The sequence below is a fragment of the Ipomoea nil genome, unplaced genomic scaffold (assembly GCF_001879475.1).
Source record: "Ipomoea nil cultivar Tokyo-kokei standard unplaced genomic scaffold, Asagao_1.1 scaffold3142, whole genome shotgun sequence".
NCBI classification, from domain to species: Eukaryota; Viridiplantae; Streptophyta; class Magnoliopsida; order Solanales; family Convolvulaceae; genus Ipomoea; species Ipomoea nil.
In genome coordinates this window covers 1,753,716-1,772,181 of record NW_017619570.1, presented here as the reverse complement: position 1 = coordinate 1,772,181, position 18,466 = coordinate 1,753,716, and the positions used below count along the sequence as shown (strand labels likewise).

The 18,466-nt window shown below is 40.4% G+C and overlaps 1 long non-coding RNA gene across 1 annotated transcript; it reads right to left on the bottom strand.

Annotated features, from left to right (window-relative positions):
* Positions 1-1,207: 1,207 nt before the first annotated feature.
* On the bottom strand, positions 1,208-18,239 carry LOC109166962. Its single transcript, XR_002051760.1, has 3 exons — positions 18,045-18,239; positions 12,244-12,248; positions 1,208-1,217 (listed from the first exon to the last, which is right to left on the bottom strand). It is a non-coding gene; the product is annotated as an uncharacterized LOC109166962 (long non-coding RNA).
* Between the last annotated feature and the right edge of the window lie 227 nt (positions 18,240-18,466).

Genomic DNA, 18,466 nt, shown 5'->3' with positions numbered 1-18,466 from the left:
GACAACGGTTAAAAAACCGTTGTCGTTTCTAGAAAAGACAACGGTTATTAACCGTTGTCTATGTGCGTGACTTACAACAACACCAGCTTCAACAACACTTAATAGACAACGGTTAAAAAACCGTTGTTGTTTCTAGAAAAGACAACGGTTATTAACCGTTGTCTATGTGCGTGACTTACAACAACACCGGCTTCAACAACACTTAATAGACAACGGTTAAAAAACCGTTGTTGTTTCTAGAAAAGACAACGGTTAAAAAACCATTGTCTATGCGCGGGACTTACAACAACACCGGCTTCAACAACAGAAAATATACCTCTACGACAACGGTTATTAACCGTTGTCTATGTGCATTTTTCTTGTAGTGCAAGAACGGTATTCGATTTGTCATGGAAAAGGGAGGAATTCGGTTTTAAGAGGGATAAAGATTCTCAACTTCGAGCAGTTTCTTCGGCTTGACTATTTGATTATAACACTTTGACCAACTGACAATTATCTTCCTCGATTTTGATGCGATTTAAATCCAAGATTTTTATCGGACTCTCTTCATAAGTTGAAGTCTCATTCATATTTACTACTTCCGGAGGAATCTCTCACGATGAATCACAAACATACTTCTTCGGTATACTCCAATTTCCTGACCAATTTAGATAGCAAAGACAACCTTTAAGTCATTTTTCCCGATTCCTTCCCAGATCTTTCACAGACCGATAATCTTCGACTTGACTTGCTTTTCTTATCGAACTTCATCATTATCTCGGTAAATGAAACTCTTAGCAATAATTCTTGTCCTTCCGGAAATTCAACTTGTTGACCATTCCTGTTATTCCTTTAACAATTAGGACACACAACATCACTTTCATCGTTCTATAACTGCAGTTGGTTGTCTATTCTCGTCATCATATGACTTGATGGCTTTATGAATCGAACTTACTTCCTTACTGTACCTTAAAAAAATGAGGCCTTAACACTAAATCGTTATTCTTATCTTCTTTAGCATCTTGAGTTTCTGTACTCTTGATCTTACAAAACCTTGTAAGGAGTCCTTTGTATACTCGTAGGTTAACCATTACTGTAAGGAGACTCGATCCATCCTCAGTGCTCATCTTAAGACCTTTGTAAGTCCATAGCACAAGCTCCCAACTTGTCCTCTCAGTTTGAATGGTTCTTTGTATTAACCATTTATAGTTGGGTGAAATGCAGAGCTCAACTTTAACCTTGCGCTTAACACAGTTTGCAGTACTCCTCCAAAAGTGTGACGTAAGTCAACATTTCTACCACAGACAACATCTGGAGAAATTCCATGATTCTTTACTCAATGATTCACTTATGACTTTGTTAATTGTTTGGTAGATTCAAATCCCATTCACGGTTGATAACCTTGCAGTCTTCATTAGTCAACCAGCTATAACCCAACTTTGTTCTTTCTTGTCTTAGTTAACAGCAAGTCTTGCATGAAAACTTCGTTGCCGCACAATCCTACTTTACTTAAGAAAATCCAATAATAGGACCAGTCCTTAAGTTCGCTCCCATCAATCTTAACCTCTTTGATAATTCGATCTTCTAACCACAAGCTTAATTAATTCTTGCTCCATTCTTACCACAAAATTCCTTCCTTAACTTAGCCAACGGTAGGTCTCCTTCCTTAATCCGCCTTTTAGGTTGACTGCCGTCGGCTTTAGTCTTTCGACAACTCAACCAGTTGATATAACGTAGCTACTTCTTCTTTCCCTTTTATTACCAAAATTCTTCCTTTAAGTCTTTATGTTAGTTATCACTTTCAAAGAATACCGAATGGGGCGTACGGTGTCCTTCTATCACAATTCACTTCTTTATTTTCCTACACTTCATAGGATTGAACACTTGTGACATTTCCTTTCATCTTTATCCATCTCATGAGGTCAAGGCTTTTCCTTCCTACTCATCTTAGTCTTCATTAGTTCCGAGCATCACTTCTACATGTTTCTTCATTCCCTCTTCAAAGGTAGATAGAACTACCATCACACTGACTACCTCAACCTTACATTTCAACCCTTCATGCTCCAAAACTTTTCAAGGTTGACTCATAGTTAATTAAGCTTTGAAGGCTTCCATATCCGATAAAGAAAGCATAACAGAAAACAAAGGGAAAACTCACAACCTCACCGCGGATCCTAAGATTTCCACAACTTAAGTACTTAAACACTTAGAATCCTTACTTAATGTCTTAAATTCTCATCCTAAAAGCACTAACCTCGGCTCCAACCTGGCTCTGATACCAACTGTAACACCCCCCAAATCTAAACGAAATACTAAGCATTAGACTTGGCGAGAATAGGTAAATCAAGTCTAAGTCTGAGATAAACAGCAGAAGCAATAAAGTATAAGTCAGGGTGTTATGCCACACTTAGGTTTACTAGTCCAAGTACACAGGCTAAAACCATAACAAATCCAAAACATAGTACTAATATCAAAGGGTTTACTACATTCCATCAAACATCAAAACATAGCTAACTACACTAGGAGGCTACTCATCCAGCTAAGCGCGCTCGGGAGGGTTCTCAACTCCATACCTGAAAATATTTTAAATAAATTAGCGAATATGCTAAGTAACCCCACTCCAATGTGTAAAGATACATAGATATACATTTGATACTTCAAAATAGTTTTAAGACTTGGGAATACGTAAGTATATCTCTAATCAACTCTAATTCAGTAAATCACGAGGAATGGAATCAAGACCAGGACATACAAGAGATGTACTCATCAATACACAATAAACCACAAGGACGTCAACCGAGAGACTGAATCAACGGGATAATGATAATGGATCAAGAATAATGAACAAGGTAAAACAATCAATCAAGCAACATGGATAGTTCTCATCACGGTTATGCAATCAACATCAACATCAAAGTTCCAAGTCCACAATGGACACAATCAACAATCATACACCGCGGAGTCAATCTCAATTACTCGATTCCAAGGTGAATCAGTGTCGAGGGCTCAAAATCGGCAAGTAACATATCGCGGGGTCAAAGACTCGATTCATAGATTCCGCGGGGTTACGAAGACCCAATAGGGATGTCGCGGGGTCACAAAGACCCGATTATGGTTTCGCGGGGTCACAAAAACCCGTGGAGACAACCCTAAATCCTTAAGTGTATACACCCCTATTGGGACCTCCAATCCCCAATAAGTATAAATAGGTTCGACAACCCCGATAAGTTTCAACAAGAAGTCCGTAAATACCATCATCCCGAATCTTTAAGAAATCCCCACACTGTCCACCGTACCAGCTCAATCATCACAACCAGAGTTCAATACACAAGGAATCTTAAGAGATAAAGGAATAGATTCAACAAGAAGTGTATTCAACAATGAACAAGCTCAATCAATAACTCAATTCAAGGAATTCTCAATGAAGGATATAACAACAGTACATGCTCACAACGATAGTTCAAACGGATATCAAGAGAGAAATACAAGAAGGGTATTCCAAAGGCAATGATTCAACATCAAAGGATTTCAACAAAGTGTCACAACAAATAGATAGGCTCAAGTTAACAACTCAATCAAGAATCAAGCATAGGCTATCACAAGGGATCATACTAGAATCAAGAAACAACATGCTAATACACAAACCAACAAGTAATCACAAGGGTTCATACGAACATCATAGACTTCATCAATAATCCAACATATAGCAATATTGGATTTTAACCACGATTCACAACTCACAACCTAACCATTGGGTTCATAATACACCGCTCTAGACTTACAAAACATCAATAAATACACGCAATTACACGGGGGACAACAAAACAAGAACCCAACAAACATCGTACCAAAGGGAGGCTCTAGTGGGTGGAAAAGGTCCCGCCGAACTCCCTCGGCGTACCAGTGGGGGTTTTGGCGGGACCCAAACTACTCGCTGAAACTCCCTCCAGAATCAGCATACCCGGCGGGTGTGCCACTACCCGCCAGAAGTACCCGTTGGTACATAAACCTGTAGAAAAATGTGTACTCGGGAAAAAAAATACAAAGAATGTGCAATCCAAGTCCAAACTCAACAATACTCTCATCAACAACAAATATGACTTGAATAGAAGGAATGGCACATCAAATAAAATCATACAACTTAGATACAAGCTCTAAAATAAGGATAAACACAAGAATATGCTCAAAAACACATGATCATCATGAATACACATTGTATAGTTTAAAGTTGGCTTTCATGGACATAGGGTTACCTTTCAAGCTTAGCAATCCAAAAGCAAAGCCAATCTAGGCTCAACTCACAGGCCAATCTATCAACAAGGGAACCTGCAAACCAAATCGTACCTTTACTCATTTAATCTAGCTATCACTTAAAAATTACATTAAGTCATAAAGGATTTAAACCCTAGCCTCTTTTCAAATTAATTAACTCCTTACCACTCTGCTAATACCTCTTTTGTTAACTATTATCCAATAATCATTCTTTAGTCATCCTATTATAATAGAATGCATTAATAATGCAAATCATCCCCTAATCATTATCATTAGTCGATAAATGCCCAATAATCAACCCTTAATCCTCCACATTAGCACCAAAATCCTTTATATTCCAGTATGAAAGCCAGAAGCTCACCTGACTCCAAACACGCTACAGTTACCACCAGAAGGAACCCACTGCCGGTGCTGCTGTCTCGCTGGAGGGGAGACATCCATGTTGCTGCCTCTAAGCTGCCACTAACGGAAGAAGCTTCGTTGCTGGAAGCTCGCCGGTCACGATCCCGTAGGCGCAGGAAGTGAAGACTGAAGATCGGAGCTGTCGAGCTTGCTTCGCAAGGAGGAAGCACCAACCACTGTTGCCCACCCCCCTCACCAGAAAAATAGGGAAAAAAAAAAGAGGTGTCTCGCCTGCTCTGTTTTTCTGGAAGCGCCGAACTGCTCCACCGGAAGTCAGCCACTACAGCTAAGCTCCCAAGTTTCGTCTCCGACCGCCGCGCACTGCCGGAACCAGACACTGCCGAGGAAGGAGCTGCTCCCGTTGCACAGCCGGAGAAACCAGCCACTGTCATAGTCTACCACCTACGCCACTGCCGCCCATCTTTCATCGTTGCTTCTCCGCTTCACACTGCTCTGCCCGCCAACGCTGCTCGCTGACCAACTACTGCCAACGAAAGGAGGAAAGGAAAAGAAAGAAGGAGGAGGTTTTTGGTTCCAAGCTTAGGGGAAGGGTTGGGCTGCTTGCTGCCGTTGATGCTTCAGCGTGAGAGAGAGAGAGAGAGAGAGAGAGAGAGAGAGAGAGATGAAAGAGATGAAGATGCTAAATGTAGGGCTGCTAGCTTTTGGTTTGGAGATGAACATGTTAAATATTTATATACATATATATATACATATACATATACATACATATATATATATATATATATATATATATATATATATATATATATATATATATATATATATATATATATATATATATAATGTTGGGCCAAACATTTTGGGTTTGGGTTAAATTGGTTCAAGACTAGTTAGAAAATATATACATTTGGGCTTAGGAAAATGGGTAGACTTATAGGAATAAAATCATTTTGGGTTTAAGGCATTTGGGTAGTAAAATAATGGTTCATATAATAAGTTGGCCAAAGCCCATTTGAAACTAATTAGGTTTATATATATTTTTTGTAAAATATTTAATAATAGATAAATAGTTGTATTTGGAAAATATTTATATTTAATATAAAGTTTAGGAAAATACGGGGTGTCACAGCTCCTACGTACAATTGTCGCGCTCGGGCCTTCCGGGCTCTCGCAGAATCGCCACCTTCGTGACCGCCTACTATCATGTTCATCACAGAATTACGCTTCCAATTCTTATCGGCATCCTCCTCCTGAGCAGGCTGCTTTCCTTTATCCGCAGCTCTCGGGGCAACCCGAGCGGGAACCTCTTTCTGCCAATGCGAACCCTGCCGACGCCATTGATGGGGGGGGGGGGGGGGGGGGGGTTGCGGGCTGCCGCGCTTTATAAGCGTCTCAATCTCACTCCTCCGTGGTGTGAGTATTCGTGCGGTGATACGCGCAATAGCGTGCGGCGGTTGTGCCGACCACTTTCGGCTTGTCGCCCAGCCAAATGGGCGGAGGAGTAGGAAGCTCGGGGTGAACTCGTGGACACGTTGTGCCGTCGGCTGATAGGCAGGAGCTCCCAACCTGTCTGGCACCCGGCGAGCTCTCACATGAACGCTCCCCAGGTCTAACGCTCGCCCTTCGCTGGGACTAACTGCCCGGGGGCGCTTGCTAGAGGAACCCTCTTCTCATCGCTTCTATCTGACTGCTTCTTCTGTATCGTCTAACTGGTTGGCACCGAGCAGGCGGGAACCGCGGGGCCTAGCCGTGAATGCACAAAGCGGGCTACTCATGGGCTCCCTTGTGTTTGCTGTTCTGAGCGCCCCAGAGGCTGAGAGGCTTCACCACGGTCTCCCGCGGGAACCGATCACGCAGGCTGCAAGTTCGCGGCGGGCGGAACTGGTCCTCTTTCCCGTAGGTATGCATCGAAAGCTTGCGCCATCAACTCGGTGAAGTCGGCTTGGGCCTGAGCGATAGGCGGTGGTTGATCAATTCTTAGTGAATCGTGAATCAGCGTGACAGTACGCTCGGTACGTGCAGCCGACTGCCCACCCGAAGTACGGCGACTTACCTACTCCCTTTGATCGCCCACGGAGGCGCGACTGCCAGCTGGTAAATCTCCTGCATTGACTACGACAGCAACGTGACCGTTTGCCGGCGAGGCCACACCGTTTTGTTCATTGTTCCGGTTGTTACGCCGGGTACGAGCCATTAGCAAAGCTTAGAGACGGGATCTGTAACACCCCGTGTTACTGCCTTCAATCCCAGATTAATTATTTAATTAATCCCGTTCATAATAATTAAATATGATTTAATTCGGTTAGGTTTCCCTTTAATTAATTAATAAGGTCCACCATGAACCGTGGACCCTTGCCTAAATTAGAGTATTAAGCCTATTAGAAATAAAGAAAGTAAACCTTTTACTATTCAGATTCTAATTAGGAATCCTAGACCTAGTTATCTATTAGGAATAAAGGAAGTAGGCCTTTTACTATTCAGATTATGATTAGGATTCTCTTTAATTAATTAATATGGTCCACTATGGACCATGGACCCTTATCCCTAAAACAAGTCCTTAGTCCTATAAGGAATGGAATTAGCAAGCCCATAGTATTTAGACCCCAATTATGACTCTTAGGAATATATATACATATATATATATATATATATATATATATATATATATATATATATATATATATATATATATATATAGGATCATAGGAGGCACCTAAATCTTACACCACAATAATCTCTCACCACACAAGAAGTTCCAAGAATCCCCTTAGGAGAAATCACGAAAGAAGAAAGCTTAAAGAAAGACCCTTCATAGCCAAGGAATTAATTAAGGCTAAGAGGTAACCCATGTCTCAACGAAACCTATTTTCATAGCTATGATTCCCCCTTAGAATTTCCCATATTATTGTGTGTTGATGATTCGTTATATTGATAATTGGTGTTATGATCCCATTGATGTTCTTGATGATCTTGACGATGATAGGTTCTTGATAATTATGGTGTTCTTGATGAGTATGTGGTGTTCTTGATGATTATATGATGTTCTTGATAATTGTAGGATGTTCTTGATATTCTCACCGAATCTTGATATTAAAAGATGAATTGTGTTCTTGTTGATTTAAAAGGGATTAGAACCCTAAGTTGTACCGTGAAACTCGTGTGGTATTATCCTTGGTGTATTGGGCGGAAATTCACATGTTTGGGTGTTAATTATGTTTAGAAAAGCATGATAGTATATGTGCCGCATGTTTCTTGATTGTGATCGGTTAATTGTCTTCGTATTGTTGTCAATTGCGTTCGAAAGTGTCTAAGCATGGCTTCGGGTTCCACTAAGGTTCCCGGGGCGTTCTTGGTGAGAAAGAGTCAGTGGGGGGTAGGTGGGGGTAGGGGACCCACCACCTACCCGTGGCCAAGATGGGCAGTCCCGGCAGCGGGCAGCTGCCCGCCGGGCACCCGCTGCCCGGAACAGTAACGCCGGCGGGCAACCGGCGGGTGAACCCTCACCCACCGGCTACCTGCTGGAAAATACCCCAACCCGGGATTTTGGCTTCCCCGTTTGATGTTCCCCCGACCCCCGTGGTGTCCCAACGGACTCCGTCTATCGTGCCTATGTCTAGTTTGATATTTCGGGTACCGTTCATAGGTCGTAGGAGTCTTATATATTGCATGCTAGTTGAATTGGTATCCCGTTGACCTATGTGAAAGAAGTATGAACCCCTTATGATTATTCTTAGTATGTGAAGGATCACGCATTGGTTTTGTTATACGTTTTCTCCCCCTTCCCAATGTGTTAATGTGGGTTGCATGTGCTTGCTATGTCTTATGTGTGCGTGATACCCCAATTTGGTTGCGATCAAATTGGCTATACGGGCAGTTGGATGGGTTGAGAACCATACTGACTGTTAACCAGGCTGGTTGCGATCGGTCAGGTATATAAATATTATATAGGGTTGCGGTCCACCGTTTGGTTGCGATCAAACGTTTCTACATGAGCTGCGGTTCATTTTCCTGGCTGCGGTCAGATGACATACTCTTGGGCTACGGTCCACTGTTTGGTTGCGATCAAACTATGATGAGCTGCGGTTCATCGGTCGGTTGCGATCGACCTCTCCGTATTGTGAGACGGGGCAGGGTGCTGCGGGGCCGTGTCAGAGCTATATGCGCTGACCCTCATGTATGGGCATGCGATTGGTCCTGTGGCGCCAACAAAGTGTGCTTATGTGATGAGATATGGATGAGTTGTGATGTGACTACGGGATTCATTATGCTCAGCCTTATCTACCTTGCCTGTTGCGAACTATATATGCTTGCTATAACTGCCGTTTGTGCTTAGCTCTATGTGTCGAGTCTATCCCTGTTTTAAAAGCTTGAGTTCGTAGGATATATCTTCATGCTCAAAATGGTTTTCGTATATCTATATATATCTCTATATATATTATATTTCAACGCGTTGGAGTGGGTTACCAGCATCTCTCACTGAACAGATATATTTGGCTTTCAGACACAGAAGAGTAGACACTGGAGCGCGCTAGAATCGTGGAGCATAGAAGTAGATAGTTTACCCTTCGGCCTGCGTGCCACGGTTATGCATTTACTTTGTTAAGGATATTAGTTATTTGGCCTGTACACCTGAGTTCTCTAGCTCAGGTGTGGCATAGCACCCCGTACTCTTTATATTATGTTTTGGGATTTAATGAGATTTTACCTTCTTTATATAAGTTTCAAAAGTTTCGAAAATCTGGGGTGTTACAGTTGGTATCAGAGCCTAAGTTTGACCCTAGGATTAGACTCTTAAGACCGGACTTTAGGACATTAGGCTTGAACTCTAGGTATTTAGGAACATAGGACTCAGGAATCTTAGGACGCGGGGTGAGATTGTGAAACCTGCCTACCATCACATAACCTCCCCTCACGTTATCCCTCACTAATTTAAAGAACTCCCATTCGCTTACCACACCAAGGTAAAGGTGCAACACATCAACGCATCGTTACAATAAATATTGGCCCTGAAAGCCAGCAGCATGGCGCCAACAAGAAGTCAGCCAAGGATCCCACACTCGTAGAAGAATGGATCCGAACCTTCAACAAAATCCTCGGGCTAGTGGAATGCCCAGAGGAACGCAGCGTAGAGATAACCTCATTCTACTTCAAGACACGAGGCTGATCTTTGATAAATCCACGAAGAACCCACTTATGGGCAACAACCGGGGGTTCAACTGGGAATGCCTAGGGGTACGGCTACGAGGACGATTCCACCCCGCACCCGTAAGGGCAACCATGTACGAGGATAGTCTCCACCTAAAAACAAGGGATGACCATTGTCAGGGAATACCACAAACAATTCCTCCAGCTGGCTCGTTTCGCGCCTGGATTAGATCCTACAGAAACAACCAAGATAAAGAAGTCTGTGACAGACCACAAACTACGAAACCCAGAAGGCCCTAATTGTAAGCAAACCCCGAACCCCTAACGAAGCCTACACCAGTGCTGCCGACCTCTATCAAATCCAACTTCTACAACGGGAAATTCAGGAACAAACCCAAAGGAAGGAGTAACAGAAGTGGGGGACCACCTGTAAAAGGGACTGGAAACGCCAATTAAATGCAAGGATGTAAAGTAACGCATAAACAACATCCTTCCTCAACCTTTAGTGCGAATTGTCGAAAAGGACTCGACATGGCAAGAAGAGGCAACAGACGCATGGAAAGTATCATACAACTAAAGCCTCCCTGCAATAAAGGTCTTACCCTGGAACAAGGACCTTGATGATTTTAAAGCACCGTAAGAAGTGCATGTGACACATAAAATTGCCAAAACACCATGCGACGTCGAGGGTAGTCAATCAAATGCATTCCAAGAAAGAGAAATGCATGACCAAGCACTTGGTCACCAAAGGATTGAAAAAAGAGTGAACGACAAGCCAAACTCCAAGAAAAAACCAAGAAGGCTTATCATTAATCAAGCAAGGAAAAGACAAAGTCGGCTTATAACCAACTACCCAGTGAAGATGACGAGGTTACTAATTGGAAACCGGACCCAACCTACTGAGCGGAAAGAACATACGAGAGTCTTGACTCATCTAGAACTCGTGCTTAAGGATCAATAACGATGTACGATGGGTCATCCTATGTATTCGAACCCCTTTGTTGTGCACATGGGCATGGGGCTTGTCGGGACTTGAATATGTGCATTCTTGGGATTTTTCCCGAAAGAATTCAGTCTTCCTAGTCACCTTCCCGCGAGTCCCCAACGGGACCTTGATGGGACCCTAACGGGTCCTTGACGGGACCTTGGCGGGACCTTGACGGGTCCCTGACAGGAGCTTGGCAGGCGGACGACCGCCCACCTCGCGCCCACTGGTGCAATATGCTGATTTCTTAACTCCTCGTTTTATTGATTCGTGGCACGCTTGTGTGCCTCGGTTGATGAACGCGAGTCTTGGGTAAAGAACCATGTGTTGCCCAAACATGATTTCCTCAGTAAAAGACCTTGACACGCGAAACACCGTCAGAAAAGCACAACCAATTGCATTACACGTGGAGTTGAAGTTGGACTCTACAATGCAACCGACTAGGGATGATTGGCGTAAAGGATTGTGCAAACCTAGGAGGCGAGTTGGGAACTCGTGCTAGGGACTCAGAAAGGCCTTAAAAGCCAAAATGCTAAGGATGGGCTGGGACCCCTTCAAACCATGGATATCATTCAAGCAAATCAGGGGGCTCCTTACAAGTTGTATGAAATCAAGAATGACGTAGTCCGTGGTGCTAGGCAAAAAGTAAAAGAGCAAATTTGTGCCAAGGCCTCAAGGGTTATTAAGGACCCACAAGGAAATGAGATGACTCGTAAAGTCACCGAGTCATTCCGCAACGAGATTAGGAAACCAACTGCGCTTCAAGAAGAAAAAGAGCATGCAAGGGCACCTTCATCATTAAAAGTAACACAAAAGGGCACAACAAGCCGAACCTCAGGGAAGACATGAAGTCTTACTAAGAATTTCATTCACTAAAGAAGAGATGAAATTCAATAAGAAGAGAAAGTCAACACAAAGTTTATCGACTCCCAAGAGACTTTGGGAAGAATTTGGGAAGCGTGCCCTAAGAGATTGGCTTGGTTGACCAAACTTGGTCAAGACCTTGGACGCATTAAAGAAGTAAGTGTTAAATCATCACGGGAGATGCCCTCAAGATAGGAGAGAAGGATTAAACTTTAGCCTGGGAAGCAAGGTCTAACAATGATCTTAAAGTCAAGCAAGTGCCAACACCAAGGAAGAAGGATCATCAGTTCGTCAATACGACGTGATCAAAGCATCAAACCAGAATAGTCACTTAAGATCGAGAACCCTTAACCCATCCTAGCCGAATTCCTTTCCCTCCCTCGGAAAATCGGCCCCCTCCTTATTTCAAAACCCTTTCTACCCTTCAAAACCACATTCTTGATTCCCTATTTTAACGATTCCATACAAGGTGGCAACCTCACACCCTAAGTCGCAACCTTGAAAACTTTGATCCTAATTCCTAAATTCACTTTGTCCTCAGGTTTGAAACCCACTCTCTTAGCCCTTTAAACCTAATCGTTCCCAAAAACCCAGCACACATAGACATACAATTATACAGTTTCCCCGTAGAATACTTTCTCTATAGGACCACCGTATTACTTTTGACTCGTTACCCCAGCAATGATTTCTAAGCTTCGGGGACGAAGCTTCTCGTAAGGGGGGGAGGGTGTAACACCCCGTGTTACGGCCTTCAATCCCGGATTAATTATTTAATTAATCCCGTTCATAATAATTAAATATAATTTAATTCAGTTAGGTTTCCCTTTAATTAATTAATAAGGTCCACCATGAACCGTGGACCCTTGCCTAAATTAGAGTCTTAAGCCTATTAGGAATAAAGAAAGTAAACCTTTTACTATTCAGATTCTAATTAGGAATCCTAGACCTATCTATTAGGAATAAAGGAAGTAGGCCTTTTACTATTCAGATATGATTAGGATTCTCTTTAATTAATTAATATGGTCCACTATGGACCATGGACCCTTATCCCTAAAACAAGTCCTTAGTCCTATAAGGAATGGAATTAGCAAGCCCATAGTATTTAGACCCCAATTATGACTCTTAGGAATATATATATATATATATATATATATATATATATATATATATATATATATATATATATATATTCCTAAGAGTCATAATTGGGTATATATATATATATATATATATATATATATATATATATATATATATATATATATATATATATATATATATATATATATATATATATATATATATATATATATATATATATATAGGATCATAGGAGGCACCTAAATCTTACACCACAATAATCTCTCACCACACAAGAAGTTCCAAGAATCCCCTCCTTAGGAGAAATCAAGAAAGAAGAAAGCTTAAAGAAAGACCCTTCATAGCCAAGGAATTAATTAAGGCTAAGAGGTAACCCATGTCTCAACAAAACCTATTTTCATAGCTATGATTCCCCCTTAGGATTTCCCATATTATTGTGTGTTGATGATTCGTTATATAGATAATTGGTGTTATGATCCCATTGATGTTCTTGATGATCTTGACGATGATAGGTTCTTGATAATTATGGTGTTCTTGATGAGTATGTGGCGTTCTTGATGATTATATGATGTTCTTGATAATTGTAGGATGTTCTTGATATTCTTACCGAATCTTGACATTAAAAGATGAATTGTGTTCTTGTTGATTTAAAAGGGATTAGAACCCTAGGTTGTACCGTGAAACTCGTGTGGTATTATCCTTGGTGTATTGGGCGGGAATTCACATGTTTGGGTGTTAATTATGTTTAGAAAAGCATGATAGGATATGTGCCGCATGTTTCTTGATTGTGATCCGTTAATTGTCTTCGTATTGTTGTCAATTGCATTCGAAAGTGTCTAAGCATGGCTTCGGGTTCCACTAAGGTTCCCGGGGCGTTCTTGGTGAGAAAGAGTCAGTGGGGGTAGGTGGGGGTAGGGGACCCGCCACCTACCCGCGGCCATGATGGGCAGTCCCGGCAGCGGGCAGTTGCCCGCCGGGCACCCGCTGCCCGGAACAGTAACGCCGGCGGGCAGCCAGCAGGTGAACCCTCACCCACCGGCTACCCGCTGGAAAATACCCCAACCTGGGATTTTGGCTTCCCCGTTTGATGTTCCCCCGACCCCCGTGGTGTCCCAATGGACTCCGTCTATCGTGCCTATGTCTAGTTTGATATTTCGGGTACCGTTCATAGGTCGTAGGAGTCTTATATATTGCATGCTAGTTGAATTGGTATCCCGTTGACCTAAGTGAAAGAAGTATGAACCCCTTAGGATTATTCTTAGTATGTGAAGGATCACGCATAGGTTTTGTTATACGTTTTCTCCCCCTTCCCAATGTGTTAATGTGGGTTGCATGTGCTTGCTATGTGTTATGTGTGCGTGATACCCCAATTTGGTTGCGATCAAATTGGCTTTACGGGCAGTTGGATGGGTTGAGAACCATACTGACTGTTAACCAGGCCGGTTGCGATCGGTCAAGTATATAAATATTGTATAGGGCTGCGGTCCACCGTTTGGTTGCGATCAAACGTTTCTACATGAGCTACGGTTCATTTTCCTGGCTGCGGTCAGATGACATACTCTTGGGCTGCGGTCCACTGTTTGGTTGCGATCAAACTATGATGAGCTGCGGTTCATCGGTCGGTTGCGATCGACCCCTCCGTATTGTGAGACGGGGCAGGGTGCTGCGGGGCCGTGTCAGAGCTATATGCGCTGACCCTCATGTATGGGCATGCGATTGGTCCTGTGGCGCCAACAAAGTGTGCTTATGCGATGAGATATGGATGAGTTGTGATGTGACTACGGGAGTTACGTTGGGGATTGTTCATGTTGGGTTATGATTATTGATTATGCTCAGCCTTATCTACCTTGCCTGTTGCGAACTATATATGCTTGCTATAACTGCCGTTTGTGCTTAGCTCTATGTGTCGAGTCTATCCCTGTTTTAAAAGCTAGAGTTCGTAGGATATATCTTCATGCTCAAAATGGTTTTCGTATATCTATATATATCTCTATATGTATCATATTTCAACGCGTTGGAGTGGGTTACCAGCATCTCTCGCTGAACAGATATATATTTGGCTTTCAGACACAGAAGAGTAGACACTGGAGCGCGCTAGAATCGTGGAGCATAGAAGTAGATAGTTTCCCCTTCGGCCTGCGTGCCACGGTTATGCATTTACTTTGTTAAGGATATTAGTTAGTTAGCCTGTGCACCTGAGTTCTCTAGCTCAGGTGTGGCATAGCAACCCGTACTCTTTATATTATGTTTTGGGATTTAATGAGATTTTACCTTCTTTATATAAGTTTCAAAAGTTTCGAAAATCTGGGGTGTTACAGGATCTTTAGTTTCGATCCCCACAAACGGCCCCAATGTTGGCTTTACGGCTTTCGAGTTGCTGGTCGGCAGGCCAACACTACCGTAAAATACTATAAACGTAGAGCTTATGATGGAAAAGGAGAGAATAATGCGGTATTATTTCTCTAGGGCTTCAACCGCTTGAGTGCCAAAGGAAGCCGAAAAAGTGATCCCTCTACATGATGATCCCAGGGGGATACTTATTCAAGAATACAAAATCCGTACCAGGAAAGTAGGGTTAACGTGGAGACAAAATCTACAAGGAAAGTATGGATGGCGTATGTGGGCGAATCAGCTATGGAAGTTGGCCGCTACTGCGCCCTAATTGCCTAAAATAATAAAGGAAACTACTTGCATTGAATGCGGAAAGTAAATCTCCGTAGAACATATCTACAACCGCTTCTGGGGAGTACTCGGTTAGGGAGTATCTTGGTTGCTGAGGAGGTGTCTCAAATTTGTGAGATTTCAAATTTCGTTCATCTTTCCTCCCTCTTTAGGTAAAACTAAGGCTTGGGGTGCTTGTTCATGCTTATTTTCACCATTTGATAGAAAATTTCGAATTCCCTCTCCCTACAGAGCTAAGATACAAATTCTTCACCATCTTTGAGTTTTTAAGCTTTAAATCTTTAAATAGCTTGTGTATTGATGAGTATATATGTGTATGCTTATGCTCCATTGTGCCTATATTGTTTGATTTCTAGACTATTTTAACTCAAGTGTTGATTTTTCTTGATCCTTTTTTTTCCATGTCCGACTTCTCTCTTATTTTGGGTAAATTTTTATGATTATTCAGGCTTCTTAGCTTTTGAAAATGGTGTGTATTACTATAGTGGTGCTTATTTCTTACTTTGTTGAAGCTTAAACTTTGAATCATGAAACACACTTATGTTTTACTTGCTTTTAGGCTACTATGAATGTGAATATATTTTTGACTTAAGTATATTTCGGTAAATGGATTTTGGTTCTATCTTTTACTCCTTTGAACATTGAACACGAAGGGCATGATGAATTTTTATTTGTTCAAAGTTTCAATTTTTTGTTTGTGCTTATATGCTTGAAACTCTTTAAAAATTGATTCCATTTGTAACTTGGTGGTTTTGCTTGTATATTTTCTCAATGTGCTTCCTTTGTTGAAAATGCCACCTAAGAAGACAATATGAGGAAACGCCACACTTTTCAAATAAGGATTGGAAGACTAATCATGAATTGTGGAAAGTGAACGCTTTTAGGAAAGATTTTTTGAGCCCAAGTGATTTTCAAGTATCCCACCTCCTCCCTGAGGATCATATAAGGGAAGTATCACTGTACTATTCATACAAATTTATTTAATGTTTTGATGACAGTTTTATTAAAACCGACGTGTTATGTTCGACGTTATATCTTATTTTTGTAGTAGTGATTGCATTCTATTAAACAACCAATAGAGTAAATAAATCTTCACAAGAGAAGGTTCAAAGGGTTACACCTACCTATCCTATGCATGGATCGTCCATCGAGCACTATTGTGTTGATATTCCAATTATCGAAAAATCAATTTTCATTCATGTGGGAAAATGTTGGAAAAATTAACTTAAAATGGCCATTTTATGGTATAATTTTTAGTACGGTCCACTTCTATTTTGGGTCGGGTCAGAGTGAATTCGGGTTCACCTAAATGAGAGGTTTAATTTGATATTATACACGCAAAAATGGATATATAATATATAGGTGAATGATGAATTAATTTTCAAAGTGAAGCCATTTGAGTTGGGAAGGCTTTGAAGGAGACATTGTCTCAAATGAGAACGGGATGTGAGTTTGCACTAGTGTATATACAATTCCCTTTTAGAAGAATTTTGAATTGTATAACATATAAGCTCTCTCACAAATGCAAGGGGGTGCGAATCAAAATTTAATCTAATTAAATTACAAGTTATGAGTTGAATTTAAAATTTTAAATTCAATATTTGAATGTCATTAGTGCTAATAAATTCTAACACTTGCACTTTTGGGTTGCTAATTTAAGAATGTCATAACTCTATTTTTTTTTTTTTTTTGAATACTATTAAGGATATGTTTGGTTGATGGATTTTGCTCATAGGAATGTGTATGAAAGTGATTGTTATTGTTTGGTTGATAGGTTTTTAGAACACTACTATGGGTTTCGAATACCCCTTCAATTGAAAAACTCATTACCTAAATAAAATAAGGGTTTCATTCCCTTATTCATTCTCAAGCACTACTATTAGTAACCATTCTCATTCCACCCTATTACTAAACATGTTAAATACTTTCACCAAAACTCATTACTATTTTCAAGTATTTAATACCCATTTCGATTCCGATTCCCATGTGCAAACCAAACACACCCTAAGAATGTCATAACTCTATTTTTTTTCCATCTTGAAAATATCATTATTCAATATCTGAATGTCATTAGTGTTAATATATAAATTCTAATACTTGTGTCTGGCAAAATGTTTTGATTGCTGATTTGAGAATGCCATAACTCTATTTTTCCTATCTCGAAAATATCATTTTTTTTGTTAAAAAAAAAAAATTACCAACCACTTCGATTAAATTTACAAAATCGTCACCTCGTTTAAGTTCACTGAAAGCATTATATTTTTGAAAGCACTGAAAGCATTATATTTGAATGCTAAAATATAATGTTATGATCCATTTTATATTAACAGACTGACTCTATAACACTCCCAACACTCTTGAGAAATAAAAAATTGGTTTTATGGAGGGTTTGCAATACACAAGACTTGCATTTCTGTTATTTGAGATTATTTTCTCAGAAATTCGATTCCTATTATTTTTTGTATTTTATTTGATTTTATAAACTTATTCTTTCTACAAGAAACAATTTCAAATTGTAATTGATGACAACCAAATCTTCTACAAAGATTGTCTAAAATAGAATTAAATACTTACTCACCAAAGTAAGCTTTAGTACAGTGTAATAAGTTATATCTGAGGCTGTACTTTTAAAAACTAAACAAAGTTTGGACACAATGCAACAAATCTTATTTTTATTAATTAAAATAAACTTCATAAAATGAATACATATTGTAAAAATATCAACTCATCAAGATCATTGTTTGATAAGAAGAACTGATGCTCTAAATGACATTGGTTATGGATTTTTGTTATTTAAAGGAGATTGCATTGGAAAGTAATTAAAAGTGGCCAACTAATCATATATGTGTAGGACTACTTCACTTCCTTTCCCTCAATCACTATTGCATGGATCATGGTCCATATAAAAAAAAAAAAAAACACATTTTTAATATATTAAGGGTACATTATTTATGTATGTAAGATACATTTTTTAAAAATACATTTTTAATATACTAAGGCTACATTATTTTATATAATGTACCTTCAGTACAAAAATAATGTATTTCAGTATAAAAATAATGTAATTTTACTATA